The sequence below is a fragment of the Cherax quadricarinatus genome, chromosome 8, assembly GCF_038502225.1.
Source record: "Cherax quadricarinatus isolate ZL_2023a chromosome 8, ASM3850222v1, whole genome shotgun sequence".
NCBI lineage: Eukaryota > Metazoa > Arthropoda > Malacostraca > Decapoda > Parastacidae > Cherax > Cherax quadricarinatus.
In genome coordinates this window covers 15,928,920-15,944,749 of record NC_091299.1, presented here as the reverse complement: position 1 = coordinate 15,944,749, position 15,830 = coordinate 15,928,920, and the positions used below count along the sequence as shown (strand labels likewise).

At 41.7% G+C, this 15,830-nt stretch overlaps 1 long non-coding RNA gene and 1 other non-coding gene across 2 annotated transcripts; both read left to right on the top strand.

The window, feature by feature from the left end:
• Window positions 1-298: 298 nt before the first annotated feature.
• LOC138852404 (uncharacterized) lies at window positions 299-15,830 on the top strand. The gene is made up of 3 exons (XR_011391728.1): window positions 299-488; window positions 4,599-4,812; window positions 14,750-15,830. It is a non-coding gene; the product is annotated as an uncharacterized lncRNA (long non-coding RNA).
• Window positions 717-830, top strand: TRNAL-CAA (transfer RNA leucine (anticodon CAA)). Its single transcript has 2 exons — window positions 717-754; window positions 786-830. It is a non-coding gene; the product is annotated as a tRNA-Leu (tRNA).

Here is a 15,830-nt window from a genome sequence, read left to right as displayed (position 1 = left end):
TCGACACGTTTCCTTACACTATTGTCCTGTTCACCTAGCAGCAAATAGGTACCTGGGTGTTAGTCGACTGGTGTGGGTCGCATCCTGGGGGACAAGATTGAGGACCCCAATGGAAATAAGTTAGACAGTCCTCAATGACGCACTGACTTTCTTGGGTTATCCTGAGTGGCTAACCCTCCGGGGTTAAAAATCCGAACGAAATCTTATCTTATCGCAGAAACATCATCTCTGGGAGACGGGATGACGGCTCACGCTGTATTGATCCCTTAATAACACTAACAACAAGAAGGGAACCTGACTGGTAGGAAGGGCTCGATACGGTGTGCGCTATCAGTGGCCCTATAAAACCCAACAATAACAACAACCAGCCAGGGATCCACTGGATGCAACTGGGGACGTCTGTGCCAGCCTTCGTCGGGTATGGACGTCTCTCTCGCCTGAGTATAAGAATGGAAGAACACTGCAGAAGGCCTAATGGCCCATACAAGGTAGGTCCTTATCAAAATGACCTCTACCCAAGAATTTACTCCCGTACCCAATGACACAAATCAAACCCAGCCCCTCCCACTCATATATCGGTGATAAAAATTCTCCGTTCTCTCTGAGACGCTTGTCCTCATCTATTTTGGCCGCCGGGCACTCTACAGGAGGGGCACCTGTTCATCGGTTTACTTTTAGCCAGCTCCATATTCCGCTCTGCGGAAAACTCTTTATCGGTCAGGATGACTGAGTGGTCTAAGACGCCAGACTCAAGGTAACTTCTTCAGATAGAAGGGTCATGGGCATTCTGGTCCTCTCTGAGGGCGTGGGTTCGAATCCCACTCCTGACAATGTTTAAAGGACCCCGATGGAAATAAGTCACTGTCTGACTTTTTTGGGTTATCCTAGGTACTTTACACATATGCTGCTATGTATGATAATTTATGTAACTGTATTTGTGTATACCTGAATAAACTTACTAGTCGGAAGCCGGTTACTGAACTCGGGTAGGAGTGTAGGCATCCCTCTCTGCTGAGGCTTGGCAAGGGGATCCACCGGATCTAATTGGAAACTTCAAGTTTCTGTTTACAAAGGAACTTCTGTTCCTTTTTCTTTTATCAACCAGCTTTGGGCAACAAATCTTCCTTGTGCCATCGAGAAGTTGGGCTAGATATGGCTAATGCTGTCAGTGGTCCTGATAAACCCAAGAAAGAAAAAAGTCATCACTGAACTAACACAACCCTTCAAGGGAGGTTCCTTGATGCTGGTGAGGGGTTCTTGATCTAGAGAATTGGATCTGTACTCCGGTTCCCTGAATTGCGCCTGAATTCCATCCATCCCCCCCACACGCTGTATAATCCTACGGGTTTAACGCTCCCCATGATTATAATTATAATGAACTAACACAACAGTGACAACAGCCATCACTGAACTAATACAAGTGACAACAGTCATCACTGAACGAACACAACAGTGACAACAGCCATCACTGAACACAAGTGACAACAGCCATCACTGAACACAAGTGACAACAGACATCACTGAACACAAGTGACAACAGACATCACTGAAGCAACACAACAGTGACAGGACCAGGGAGTGCCACATAAATTTCCTGTATGCAGGAGAGAGGCTCTTGATCCAAGGAATTGGAATTGTCCTCCCCTTCCTTGGATCAAACAAACTTATCTGATGCATGATAGTGTGAGGACAATATAAAATTATATTCAGTTCCAGTACAATATTATTTTTGATTCATCGTTCAAGGTTTTAAGACATTGTAATTTTAAGACATTGTAATTTTAAGATATTGTTTGTAATTTTAGGATATTGTTTGTAATTTTAAGATATTATTTGTAATTTTAGTATTTTTTGTAATTTTAGATTTTTTTTTTTTGTATCCTAGGGTTTTCTTTAAAATTTTAGGATTTTGTTTGTAATTTTAGGATTGTGTTTGTAATTTTAAGGTTTTATAATTTTAGGATATTCTTTGTTATTGTTAAGCTGCATATGGTGATTATGTAGGAAATTTGAGTGCCCTCACCAATTCTCAGATTAAACATGACTCTCCAGGCTTGATATAACTCTATAAATATATCAAAACATATTGGTTAACCATTTACCTGGAGAGAGTTCCAGGGGTCAACGCCCCCACAGCCCAGTCTGTGACCAGGCCTCATGGTGGATCAGGGCCTGATCAACCAGGCTGTTACTGCTGGCTGCACGCAATCCAACGTACAAACCACAGCTCAGCTGGTCAGGTACCGACTTCAGGTGCTTGTCCAGTGCCTTCTTGAAGACAGCCAGGGGTCTATTGGTAATCCCCCTTATGTATGCTGGGAGGCAGTTGAACAGTCTTGGGCCCCTGACACTTATTATGTTGTGTCTTAACGTGCTAGTGACACCCCTGCTTTTCAATGGAGGGATGTTGCATCGTCTGCCAAGTCTTTTGCTTTCATAGGGAGTGATTTTCGTGTGCAAGTTTGGTACTAATCCCTCTAGGATTTTCCAGGTATATATAATCATGTATCTCTCCCGCCTGCGTGATGGGGAGTACAGGTTGAGGAACTTCAAGCGCTCCCAGTAATTGAGGTGTTTTATCTCAGTTATGTGTGCTGTGAAGGTTCTCTCTACGTTTTCTAGGTCAGCAATTTCACCTGCCTTCAAAGGTGCTGTTAGTGTGCAGCAATATTCTAGACTAGATAGAACAAGCGACCTGAAGAGTGTCATCATGGGTTTGGCATCCCTAGTTCTAAAGGTTCTCATTATCCATCCTGTCATTTTTCTAGCAGATGCCATTGATACAACATTATGGTCCTTGAAAGTGAGATCCTCCAACATGATCACTCCCAGGTCTTTGACATTAGTTTTTCGCTCTATTGTGTGGTTGGAATTTGTTTTATACTCTGATGAAGTTTTAATTTCCTCACATTTACCATATCGGAGTAATTGAAATTTCTCATTGTTGAACTTCATATTGTTTTCTGCAGCCCATTGAAAGATTTGGTTGATATCTGCCTGGAGCCTTGCAGTGTCTGCATTGGAAGACACTGTCATGCAAATTCGGGTGTCATCTGCAAAGGAAGACACGGTGCTGTGGCTTACATCCCTGTATGTCAGATATGAGGATGAGGAACAAGATGGGAGGGAGTACTGTGCCTTGCAGAATAGAGCTTTTCACCGTAGCCGCCTCAGACTACTCTGTTGATTACTACTCTGTGTTCTATTTGTCAGGAAATTGTATATCCATCTACCATTTTGTGTGCTGTTACGCCATGGTCACACTTGTCGAAGGCTTTTGCAAAGTTTGTGTATATTACATCTGCATTCTTTTTGTCTTCTAGTGCGTCCAGGACCTTGTAGTGATCCAGTAGTTGGGATAGACAGGAGCGACCTGCTCTAAACCCATGCTGCCCTGGGTTGTGTAATTGATGGGTATCTAGATGTGTGGTGATCTTGCTTCTTAGGACCCTTTCAAAGAGTTTTATTATATGGGATGTTAGCGCTATCGGTCTGTAGTTCTTTGCTATTGCTTTACTGCCCGCTTTGTGGAGTGGGGCTATGTCTGTTGTTTTTAGTAACTGTGGGACGACCCCAGTGTCCATGCTCCCTCTCCATAGGATGTTAAAAGCATGTGATAGGAGCTTCTTGCAGTTCTTGATGAATACGGAGTTCCACGAGTCTGGCCCTGGGGCAGAGTGCATGGGCATGTCATTTATCACCTGTTCGAAGTCATTTAGCATCAGGATAACGTCAGATAGGCTTGTGTTTACCAAATTCTGTGCCTCTCTCATAAAAAATTAATTTAAATCTTCAACTCTCAGTCTGGTTAGCGGCTTGCTAAAAACTGAGTCATATTGGGACTTGAGTAGTTTACTCATTTCCTTGCTGTCATCTGTGTAGGACCAATCTTGTTTAAGTAGGGGTCCAATACTGGATGTTGTTCTCAACTTTGATTATGCATAAGAAAATAAATACTTTGGGTTTCTTTCGATTTCATTTATGGCTTTTAGTTCTTTCTGTGATTCCTGACTCCTATAAGATTCCTTTAGCTTTAGTTTGATGTTTGCTATTTCTCTGACCAGTGTCGCCTGTAAAGGGAGTGCCTGTCTCTCTTTATTTTACATCTACTCCTCCTTTTTCTTAAAGGACTATGCCTTGAGCATACATCGAGTGCCACAGAGTTAATCTGTTCTTGGCATAAGTTGGGGTCTGTGTTGCTTAGGCTATCTTCCTAGCTTATATCATATAGGACTTGGTTTACTTGGTGCCACTTTATGTTCTTGTTATTGAAGTTGAATTTGGTGAAGGCTCCCTCGTGACTGATCACAATTTGTCGGTCTGGGGCTCTGTGCATACATGTCTGAATCTCGATTATGTTGTGATCTGAATACGTATATCGTTTTTTATGTGGTGACATTTCGTATCAGATCATCATTGTTAGTGAAGATGAGGTCCAGTGTATTCTCCAATCTAGTAGGCTCTATTATTTGCTGGTTTAAGGTGAATTTTGTGCAGAGATTTAAAAGCTCGTGTGTGTGTGTGTGCAAGTTCTCATCCGAGCTGCCTCCTGGTGTTATCACTGCAACAACATTATTTGCTATATTCCTCCATTTTAGGTGCCTTAAGTTGAAATCCCCCAGGAGCATGATGTTGGGGGCAGGAGCTGGAAGATTTTCCAGACAGTGGTCAATTTTCAACAGCTGTTCCTGGAATTGTTGGGACGTTGCATCCGGAGGCTTGTAAACTACCACAATGACTAGATTTTGGTTCTCGGTCTTTACTGCTAAAACTTCAACTACATCATTTGAGGCATTTAGCAGTTCTGTGCAAGTAAGTGACTCTGCGATATACATGCCAACCCCCCTGTTTTTCCTGTTCACTCTGTCACATCTGTATAGGTTGTAACCTGGGATCCATATTTTGTTGTCCAAGTGATCCTTTATGTGGGTCTCTGTAAAAGCCGCAAACATTGCATTTGCCTCTGCAAGCAGTGTACGGATGAAAGATATTTTGTTGTTCATTGCTGGTTTTAGACCCTGTATATTTGCAAAGAAGAATGTCATCGGATTGGTGGTGCTGGGGGGACTTTTTTTTCCGGCACTAATATCTGTATCTGTTGGTTTGGAGTGGAAGCCATCGACAGTGATTCCACTCCAGAAATGACTGGATTTGGTGTACGATTTCTGCCACTTCCTGCCAGTTTTTTTTTTTTCCTTCCTGGCATTAAAAAACCTCTCTCTTGAGTGGCTGTGGCTACCTGGGTTTTCCCATGGTCTGGATGTTTTGTATCTTTTTGTCCCCTTTAGATGGTGTGCCTGGCAATATAAGTTATAGCACTGTCTTTCCTGTACTGAATAGGGACACATTTCAGGGTGAAAAAGTTTACAGGAAGGGAGGTTGCATTTTCCTGTTGTCATATGGGCACTGCATTTTCTAGGTTGGTCAAAGTTGCACTTCCCATCTGTTTTTCCAGATATTCCATACCTGCAGATACCAAGCGCATAATATTTGCACAGGCTTAGTTTCTGTTTGCCTTGGATTTTTGTGACTGTATTCCCTGTTGGTGCATGTTTTCCTGTCTCATTTCTGTCTTCGCTAGTACTAACAACGGAGCTCTCACCAGTTGTTTCTGGTAATTTATCTTCACTATTACTAGTGGAGTCTCCTTGTTTGCTATCTCCAGTAGTACTGCTAGTTTGTAATATTGGTTCTATCTTGTCCTTGACTACACTTGTTTCCCCACTATGGCTCCTGTCTCCCTTGAGGCCACTAATATGCATTCCTCCATGCATGCAGTTTCTATCTACCAGGACAGCACCTCCAGCCTCACAGTAACTGTCTACCAGGACAGCACCTCCAGCCTTACAGTTCCTGACTACCTGGCCAGCACCTCCAGTCATACAGTTACTCTCGGTCAGGACAGCATCAGCACCAAGGGACAATAGCACCATCCAACCCAGACATTTTATTTTCCCATCAGTTACAGAGTGCTTCGAGGTTTTCTATGAAGGCCGCTTTGATGCTATCCTCTTTTAATACCAATGTGATTTTAGTCCACAGATTGATCTCATTTGAGCATACCCAAAAACACTTCCCTGATTTAACCCTTTCATGGTTTCAGCCATACTAGTACGGCTTACGAGCCAGGGTTTTTGACGTACTAGTACACTTAAATTCTAGCGCCCTCAAATCTAGTGAGAGAAAGCTGGTAGGCCTACATATGAAAGAATGGGTCTATGTGGTCAGTGTGCGCAGTATAAAAAAAATCCTGCAGCGCACAGTGCGTAATGAGAAAAAAAACCGTGTTTTTGGATTAAAACAGCAACTTTGCACTATATTTTCGTATGGTATTTATTGTTGTATTCTAGTTTTCCTGGTCTCATTTTATAGAATGGAAGACATATTACAGAAATTGAGATGATTTTGACTGGTTTTACAAAGAAAAGTACCTTGAAATTGAGCTCAAAGTAGCAGAAATGTTCGATTTTTACCAAAGTTCAAAAGTAAACAAATCATGCTATGCGTCCAATACACGTCAACTGGTGAGTCTAATATTCTTTCACAAGTGCGCTGATATTATTTATACCATTTCTACATCAATGCAGTAGTCTGCATAACTGTAAATCTTCTATTTTTTTGTGAGAAAAATTCAAAGTGGAAAGCAAATGAATGTAAGAGGGGCATGGGGACATGACTAATGAACAGAGGAAATGCTATTTTAGTGCCAGGAATGTCTTTCTTGTTTATTCTGGACCCTATTCGGAAATTGGCATCTTTTGAAATTTGTTTGAAATTGGCAAAATTGCTAAATTCTGACCACTGTATTGGATAGTTGAAATTGGTAAATGGGTGGTTTCTTGTACTCATTCGATAGAAAAAATGGAGTTCTAGCAAAATAGTTATGATTTTTGGCGACAAGTATACTGGAATTGGCAGAAAATAGGGCTCAAAGTGGGCAAAATTGCCGATGCGTAAACATCATCGAGACCGCTAACTTCACGAGAGCATAATTCCGTAAGTTTTCCATCAAATTTCATACTTTTGGTATCATTATGATCGGGAAAAGTCTCTATATTTTCACAAGAAAAAATAATTTTTTTTTTTAAATTTGGCCGACCCTGAGAACAAGTCTCTGAGAGGGCCTGTCGACCCTGAAAGGGTTAATGTGCCCAAGAGTGATTATTATTAGTATTACATAATGTTTTCCTTCCACCAGGCAACCACACCTCCATAGCATATAAACAGCATGTTTATATGCTATGTAATGTGTTGCTTATATAATTTTGAAGAAAATATAAATGGATTAATGAAAATGTCTATATTGATGCAAAATTAGATATTTAATGTGCCCAAGAGTGATTATTATTACATAATAGAGAGATGTGCTCATGGAGAGTGTGAACAAAATGGGTGGCCCGCGCCGTATTTGAAAGACCACTTGCCGTATAGAAAGTTTTGGTCATAATTTGAGATTGCCATATTAGCGGAACGCCATAAGGCAAAACGCCGAAAAGTGGGGCTCTACTGAAGACAACCTTATTCAGTCCACAGAGGTTCAAAATAGAGATACTGCTGGAGATGGAACAGTGTCGACACACTACCAGCAAAACCTGGTGGAAGCACTGATGTCCATACGGGGTAAAAGATATTGAGGAAACAGTTAAAATAAATGCACCAGCAGTGAATGCAGCTACAATAAATCCTAGCAAACAGAAGTACAATCTATGTAAATACTATCCCTTGGGTGTCTGCAGGCACGGTATATCTGGTAAAACAGGTGGAACATGCACCTTTGACCATCTCAAAAAATGCCACACCCACATGACAGCTGGAGAGTGCAACTTCCTTTCTTGCAACTTATTTCACCCAGAAATGTGTCACTCATCAATCCATGAAAGAAAATGCTACAATGCATACTGCCAGGCATATCATCTAAAGGGGACTAGAAGACACAGACCAATCAGACTATGGGAAACAAGAGAGAGGACCCACAACCTCTCCAGGGACAGAGGTTTTTTTTAGGGTCAGAAGGAAAAAAAGACTGGCAAGAAATGACAATAATCCTACACCACCTGAAAACACTTCTGGAGCAGAGGCACGGATATTGGCGTCTACCTCAGAACAACAGATACTGTATTAGAGTCAATAAAGAAAACGCCCCTAAATTCCACCAATACAATGACATTTGTCTTTGCAAACATGCAGGGTCTAAAGCCGTCAAAAAACAACAAAATTCCTTCATGGAGTCAAATGCAATGTTTGCAGCATTCACAGAGACCCACATAAAGGATCATTATGACAACAAAATATGGATCCCAGGTTATAATCTATTCCGATGAGACAGACTAAACAGGCAACAAGGGGAGGTTGGCCTGTATGTCACAGAGCCGGGTCATTTGCACAGAACTACTAAACACCTCAAATGATGTAGTTGAAGTTTTGCGGTAAAGATTGAAAACCAAAACCCTGTCACTGTGATAGTATACAAACCTCCAGATGCAACTTCCCAGCAATTCCAGGAGCAGCTTGAGAAAATTGACCACTGTCTGGAAAATCTCCCAGCTCCTGCCCCAAACATCTTACTACTAGGAGATTTCAACCTGAGACACCTAAAATGGAAGAGTATAGCAATGTTTTAGCAGAAATTGCTCCGGGAGGCAGCTCAGATGAAAATTCACACACACACGAACTACTAAATCTCTGCAACAAATTCACCTTAAACCAGCAAATAGTTGAGCCTACAAGACTAGAAAATACACTGGACCTCATCTTCACTAACAATGATGATCTGATACATAATATAACTGTATCATGGACAATTCACTCAGATCAAAACATAACAGAAGTACAGACATGTATGCACAGGACTCTGGACCAGCAAAATGTGAGCAGTCATGAAGGTCTCTTCACGAAATTCAATTTCAATAACAAAAACATAAAATGGGACCAAGTAAACCATGTCCTAAATGAAACAAGCTGGGAAGATATCCTAAACAACACGGACCCGAACATCTGCCTTGAAAAAATGAATTCTGTGGCTCTTGAGATCAGCTCAAGACACATTCCATTAACAAAAAGAAAGAGAAGATGTAAACTAGAAAGAGAGAGATGCTCCCTATACAGACGAAGGTGAAGAGTCACAGAGCTGCTGAGTGGGGTCAGTATATCTGAAATATGAAGGGAAGCACTAGTCATTGAAATTGCAAATATCGAAAAAAACACAAAATACTTCATTATCTTATGCCAAATCTAAGGGAAAAAACATCCAGTATTGGGCCCCTGCTTAGGCAGGATGGGACATACACAGATGATAGCCAAGAAGTGAGTGAGATACTCAAGTCCCAATATGACTCAGTGTTCAGCGATCCACTGCCCACTCTAAGGGTCGACAATCCAAATGAATTCTTTATGAATGAAACCCAAAATTTGGTCATCCCAAAACTCTCGGATATTATTATAACTCCACAAGATTTTGAAGAGGCAATTAATGACATGCCCATGCACTCTGCCCCAGACCCAGACTCGTGGAACTCTGTGTTCATCAAGAACTGCAAGAAGTCCCTATCGTGTACCTTCAGCATTTTATGGAGAGGGAGAATGGACACAGGGGTCATCCCACACACACTAAAAACAACAGACATAGCCCCACTCCACAAAGGTGGCAGTAAAGCAATTGCCAAGAACTACAGACCAATAGCACTAACATCCCATATCATAAAAATCTTTGAGAGGGTTCTAAGAAGCAAGATAGCCAACCACTTAGATACCCATCAGTTACACAACCCAGGACAACATGGGTTTAGAGCAGATCGCTTCTGCCTGTCCCAGCTACTGGACCACTATGACAAGGTCCTGGATGCTGTAGAGGATAAACAAAATACAGATGTAGTATACACAGACTTAGCAAAAGCTTTTGACAAGTGTGACCATGGTGTAATAGCACACAAAATGCGGGATAAAGAAATAACAGGAAAAGTTGGTAGATAGATATACAGCTTCCTGACAAATAGAACACAAAGAGTAATAGTAAACAGAGTAAAGTCCCAGGCAGCCATGGTAAAAAGCTGTTCCACAAGGCACAGTACTCAGTCCCATTCTATTCCTCATCCTCATTTCTGACATAGAGATGTAAGCCATAGCTCCGTGTCTTCCTTTGTGGATGACACCTGGATCACCATGGCAGTGACCTCCATCGAAGACAATGCGAGACTCCAAGCGGACATCAACCAGATCTTCGAATGGGCCACTCAAAACAATATGAAGTTCAACGAGGAGAAATTTCAACTGCTCAGATATGGAAAACTTGAAATGAAAAATGTGTCAGGGTATACCACAAATTCTAACCATACAATAAAGCAGGAAAATAATGTGAAAGACCTGGGAGCGATAATGTCAGAGGATCTCACCTTCAAAGGCCACAACAATGTATCTATCTCATTTGCTAGGAAAATGATAGGATGGATAATGAGAACCTTCAAAACTAGGGACTCCAAGCCCATGATGATTCTCTTCAAATCGCTTGTGCTCTCTAGGCTGGAATACTGCTGTATACTAATGGCTCCCTTCAAGGCTGGCAACATTGCAGACCTGGAGAGTGTACAAAGAACTTTCACGGCACACATAAGTGCGATAAGGCACCTAAACTACTGGGAACGGTTGAAGGTCCTTGATCTGTATTCCCTCGAACGCAGGCGAGAGAGATACACGATAATATATACTTGGAAGGTCCTGGAGGGATTGGTACCAAACCTGCACACAAAAATCACTCCATATGAAAGCAAAAGACTCGGCAGGAGATGCAACATTCCCCCGATGAAAAGCAGGGGGGGGGGGTCGTCCCACAGTTACTAAAAACAACAGACATGGCCCCACTCCACAAAGGGGGCAGTAAAGCAATAGCAAAGAACTACAGACCGACAGCACTAACATCCCATATCATAAAAATCTTTGAAAGGGTCCTAAGAAGCAAGATCACCACCCATCTAGATTCCCATCAATTACGCAACCCAGGGCAACATGGGTTTAGAGCAGGTTGCTCCTGTCTCTCTCAGCTACTGGATCACTACGACAAGATCCTAGGTGCACTAGAAGACAAAAAGAATGCAGATGTTATATATACAGACTTTGCCACAGCCTTCGACAAGTGTGACCATAGTGTAATAGTGCACAAAATGCATGCTAAAGGAATAACAGGAAAAGTTGGTAGATGGATCTATAATTTCCTCACAAACAGAACACAAAGAGTAGTAGTCAACAGAGTAATGTCTGAGGCGGCTACGGTGAAAAGCTCTGTTCCACAAGGCCCAGTACTCGCTCCCATCTTGTTTCTCATCCTCATATCTGACATAGACAAGGATGTCAGCCACAGCACCATGTTTTCCTTTGCAAATGACACCCAAATCTGCATGACAGTGTCTTCCATTGTAGACACTGCAAAGCTCCAGGCAGACATCAACCAAATCCTTCAGTGGGCTGTAGAAAATGTGAAGTTCAACGATGAGAAATTTCAGTTACTCCGATATGGTAAACATGAGGAAATTTAAACGTCATCAGAGGACAAAACAAATTCCTTCCACAAAATCGAGCGAAAAACCAACGTCAAAGACCTGGGAGTGATCATGTCGGAGGATCTCACCTTCAAGGACCATAACATTGTATCAATCGCATCTGCTAGAAAAATGACAGGATGGATAATGAGAACCTTCAAAACTAGGGATGCCAAGCCCACGATGACACTCTTTAGGTCGCTTGTTCTATCTAGGCTGGAATATTGCTGCACACTAACAGCACCTTTCAAGGCAGGTGAAATTGCTGACCTAGAAAATGTAGAGAGAACCTTCACGGCGCGCATAACGGAGATAACACACCTTTATTACTGGGAGCGCTTGAATTTCCTGAACTTGTACTCCCTGGAACACAGGCGGGAGAGATACATGATTATATACACCTGGAAAATCCTAGAGGGACTTGTACCGAACTTGCACACGAAAATCACTCGGCAGATGGTGCAACATCCCCCCAATGAAAAGCAGGGGTGTCACTAGCACGTTAAGAGACAATACAATAAGTGTCTGGGGCCCAAGACTGTTCAGCTGCCTCCCAGCATACATAAGGGGGATTACCAATAGACCCCTGGCTGTCTTCAAGCAGGCACTGGACATACACCTAAAGTCTGTACCTGACCAGCTGGGCTGTGACTTGTACGTTGAATTGCGTGCAGCCAGCAGTAACAGCCTGGTTGATCAGGCTCTGATCCACCAGGAGGCCTGGTCACAGACCAGGCCACGGGGACGTTGACCTCCGGAACTCTCTCCAGGTAAACTCCAGGGGTGCCACGAGTACACTGAGAGACAATACAATAAGTGTCTGGGACCCAAGACTGTTCAATTGCCTCCCAGCATACATAAGGGGGATTACCAATAAACCCTTGGCTGTCTTCAAGACAGCCAAGGCACCTAAAGTCAGTACTTGACCAACCGGACTGTGGTTCATACGTCAGCTTGCGTGTGGCCAGCAGTAACAGCCTGGTTGATCAGACCCTGATCCACCATGAGGCCTGATCTCAGACCTGGCTGTGGGGGTGTTGACCCCCCAAACCCTCTCCAGGTAAACTCCTCCAGATAGTAGTTACTGCCTTAGTAGTTACTGTTTGGGTGTTTGATAAAAGGCACCTAAAACTCCATCTGTTTATAGTCCAGTCAGAGGATACCTTATTGTCCAATGAATCCGTTTGGTCAAAGGTTCGAACCAGTCGAATCTGGTCAGTGGATCACTTATTTAACCCTTTGAGGGTCGACAGGCCCTCTCCGAGATTCGTTCTCAGGGTCGGCCAAATTTAAAAAAAAAAAAAAATTCTTATGAAAAGATAAGAGAATCTTTTCCCGATCATAATGACACCAAAAATATGAAATTTGATGGAAAACTTACGGAATTATACTCTCGCGAAGTTAGCCGTCTCGGCGATGTTTACGGATCGGCGATTTTGCCCACTTTGAGCCCCATTTTTGGCCAGTTCCACTGTACTAGTCAACAAAAAACATGAATATTTCGCTAGAACTCCATTTTTTTCTATTGATTGAGTGCAAGAAACCACCCATTTACCAATTTCAACTATCCAGTACAGTGGTCAGAATTTAGCAATTTTGCCAATTTCACACAAATTTCAAAAGATGCCAATTTCCGAATAGGGTCCAGAACAAACAAGAAATACATTCTGGGCACTAAAATGACATTTCCTCTGTTCATTAGTCACGTCTCAAGGCCCCACTTACATTCTTTTGCTTTCCACTTTGAATTTTTATTCTCACAAAAAATAGAAGATTTACTGTTATGCAGACTACTGCATTAGTGTAAAAAATGGTATGAATCATATTGGCGCACTTGCAAAGGAATATTAGACTCACCGGTTGACGTGTATTGGACGCTTGGCATGATTTGTTTACTTTTGAACTTTGGTAAAAATCGAACATTTCTGCTACTTTGAGCTCAATTTCAAGGTACTTTTCATTGCAAAACCAGTCAAAATCATCTCAATTTCTATGATATGCCTTCCATTCTATAAAATGAGACCAAGAAAACTAGAATACAACAATAAATATCATACAAAAATACAGTGCAAAATCGCTGTTTTATTCCAAAAAAACAAAGTTTTTTTTTTCTCATTATGCACTGTGTGCTGCAGGATTTTTTTTGTACCATGCACACTGACCACATAGACCCATTCTTTCATATGGAGGCCTACCAGCTTTCTCCCACTAGATTTGAGGGCGCTAGAATTTAGGCGTACTAGTACGTCAAAAACCCTGGGTCGTAAGCCGTACTAGTACGTCTGAAACCCTCAAAGGGTTAAACATATCCGGTCAGTGATTTTTGACTAACACATGAAGGAACTACTGGGAAATTATTTAACCAAGTAATATGTGATTAGATTGATACAAAAGTATAACTTGCGTGTTGGAGAACCGGTGATTGCTGGCAGCTCCTACTATGACGAACGGTTGATACCTCAACCCTTACTTACAACCTGAAGGTTTATAGATCACTTTATTTAGCTTTTCTAGACTTTTTCCCTCTCCGCCACAACGAATGCTGTGTTATCACTATAGTTGGCTGGTGAAGATTACTGGAATAAAGTTGCTTTTACTGGAGTAATATTTGCTTTTCGTTGTGTATATTGCGACTGCTACTAACTACAGGTTATATGAATTTCCACTGTATACGTCTAGTATTTCAAAAATGAAGAAAAATCTAATGATGGTCACTCCACCCCACTAAGTACCATCTTGTTACTGGTTAGGGCAACACAATGGAAAGGTTTCTGGATGATAAATGGTCGTATTGTTGTAAACGTTCACTGATGTCGTATTTTTACAAAATTGTTCACTTTTCGTATTTCCTCAAGATTTTGCAACTTATCGTATTTTAAAAGGAAAATTTTCTCCACTGGTATCACTAGATTATAGGCAGGTACACTACCAGGCTAGGAAGATCATTAAAACAGCTGACCTGTGTGGTAGGTTTCCGGCGACTGCTGGCACCTGCCTCTTAAAGCCTATCACTCCAGTTACAGTTACACCTATTTTAAATGACACTTTAGCATTTATTATCTATATATTACAGTGCCACTGGGGTATACACTATGTATCACAATATTATCAGGGAGACTTTCTTTCCTCTGACAAAGAAAAGATCTTTATAAGTATACTCTGCTAGGTATTGCACACTAATTCGCCTTTTTTGACTTAGTATATACTATTTTCTCCCCAAGATTGGTTCCAAGCGCTAGAGGGATGTGTCTTATAAGATCGCTGGCACGGTTTAAAGTTCTAGCATGTAAGAGAGACCGTGAAAACACGAAAAACACGGAGCACGCGGACATAGCCTTGGACCAGCCTGCATTGATTTAATTTTGGACAAAAGTCCATTGTTTACAAAATTTCAGTTACTGGTGTCATCACTGTGAAACAGTCTCATCTCTGCCCACTAGAATCACTGTTACTGATCACCTGTTTCCTCACTCCATTAGTCAGTTTATTAATAATAATGAGGAATTTTGTAAGCATGATTAAATTTTAATTGGATCATTCTGTGCCAGTTTCAGTTTTCTAATTTGTGTAACTCATTCTAACCCACATGTTCTTGTTCTTCCATGTACAGCATGACTCCTGCCAGAGAATAATTTTACTATTATAAGTTTGTTTTTAATGCCACAGACTGTACAAAACCCATTTAGCTCTTTCCCTGTTTATAATAATAGTAATAATAATAGTTAATAAAAAATATTATTATTAACACATTGGCCATTTCCCACCGAGGCAGGGGTGACTCGAAAAAGAAGAAGCACTACAGTTAAAACCTGCAATATCAACACCCCTCCTTCAGAGCACAGGCACTGTACTTCCCACATCAAGGACTCGAGTCCAGCCTGCCTGTTTCCCTGAATCCCTTCATGTTACTTTGCTCAAACTGCAACAGCACATCAAGTCATAAGAACCATGTGTCTCCACATGCTCCTATCTAACATGCTCATGCATGCTTGCTGGAAGTCCAGGCCCCTCACACACAAAACCTCCTTTACATCCTCCCTCCAACCTTTCCTAAGTTGACCCCTACCCCGCCTTCCTTCCACTCTGGATTTATACGCTATCCAAGTCATTCTATTTCATTCATCCTCTCTAAATGTCCGAACCACCTCAACACTCCCTTCTCAACCCTATGTATAATAATTTTAGAATTTTAGTAAGCCCACACCTCCTAATTTCCAACTATGAATTCTCTATATTATATTCACGCTGCACATTGCCCTCAGACACATCTCCACTGCCTCTAGCCTTCTCCTTGTTGCAGCA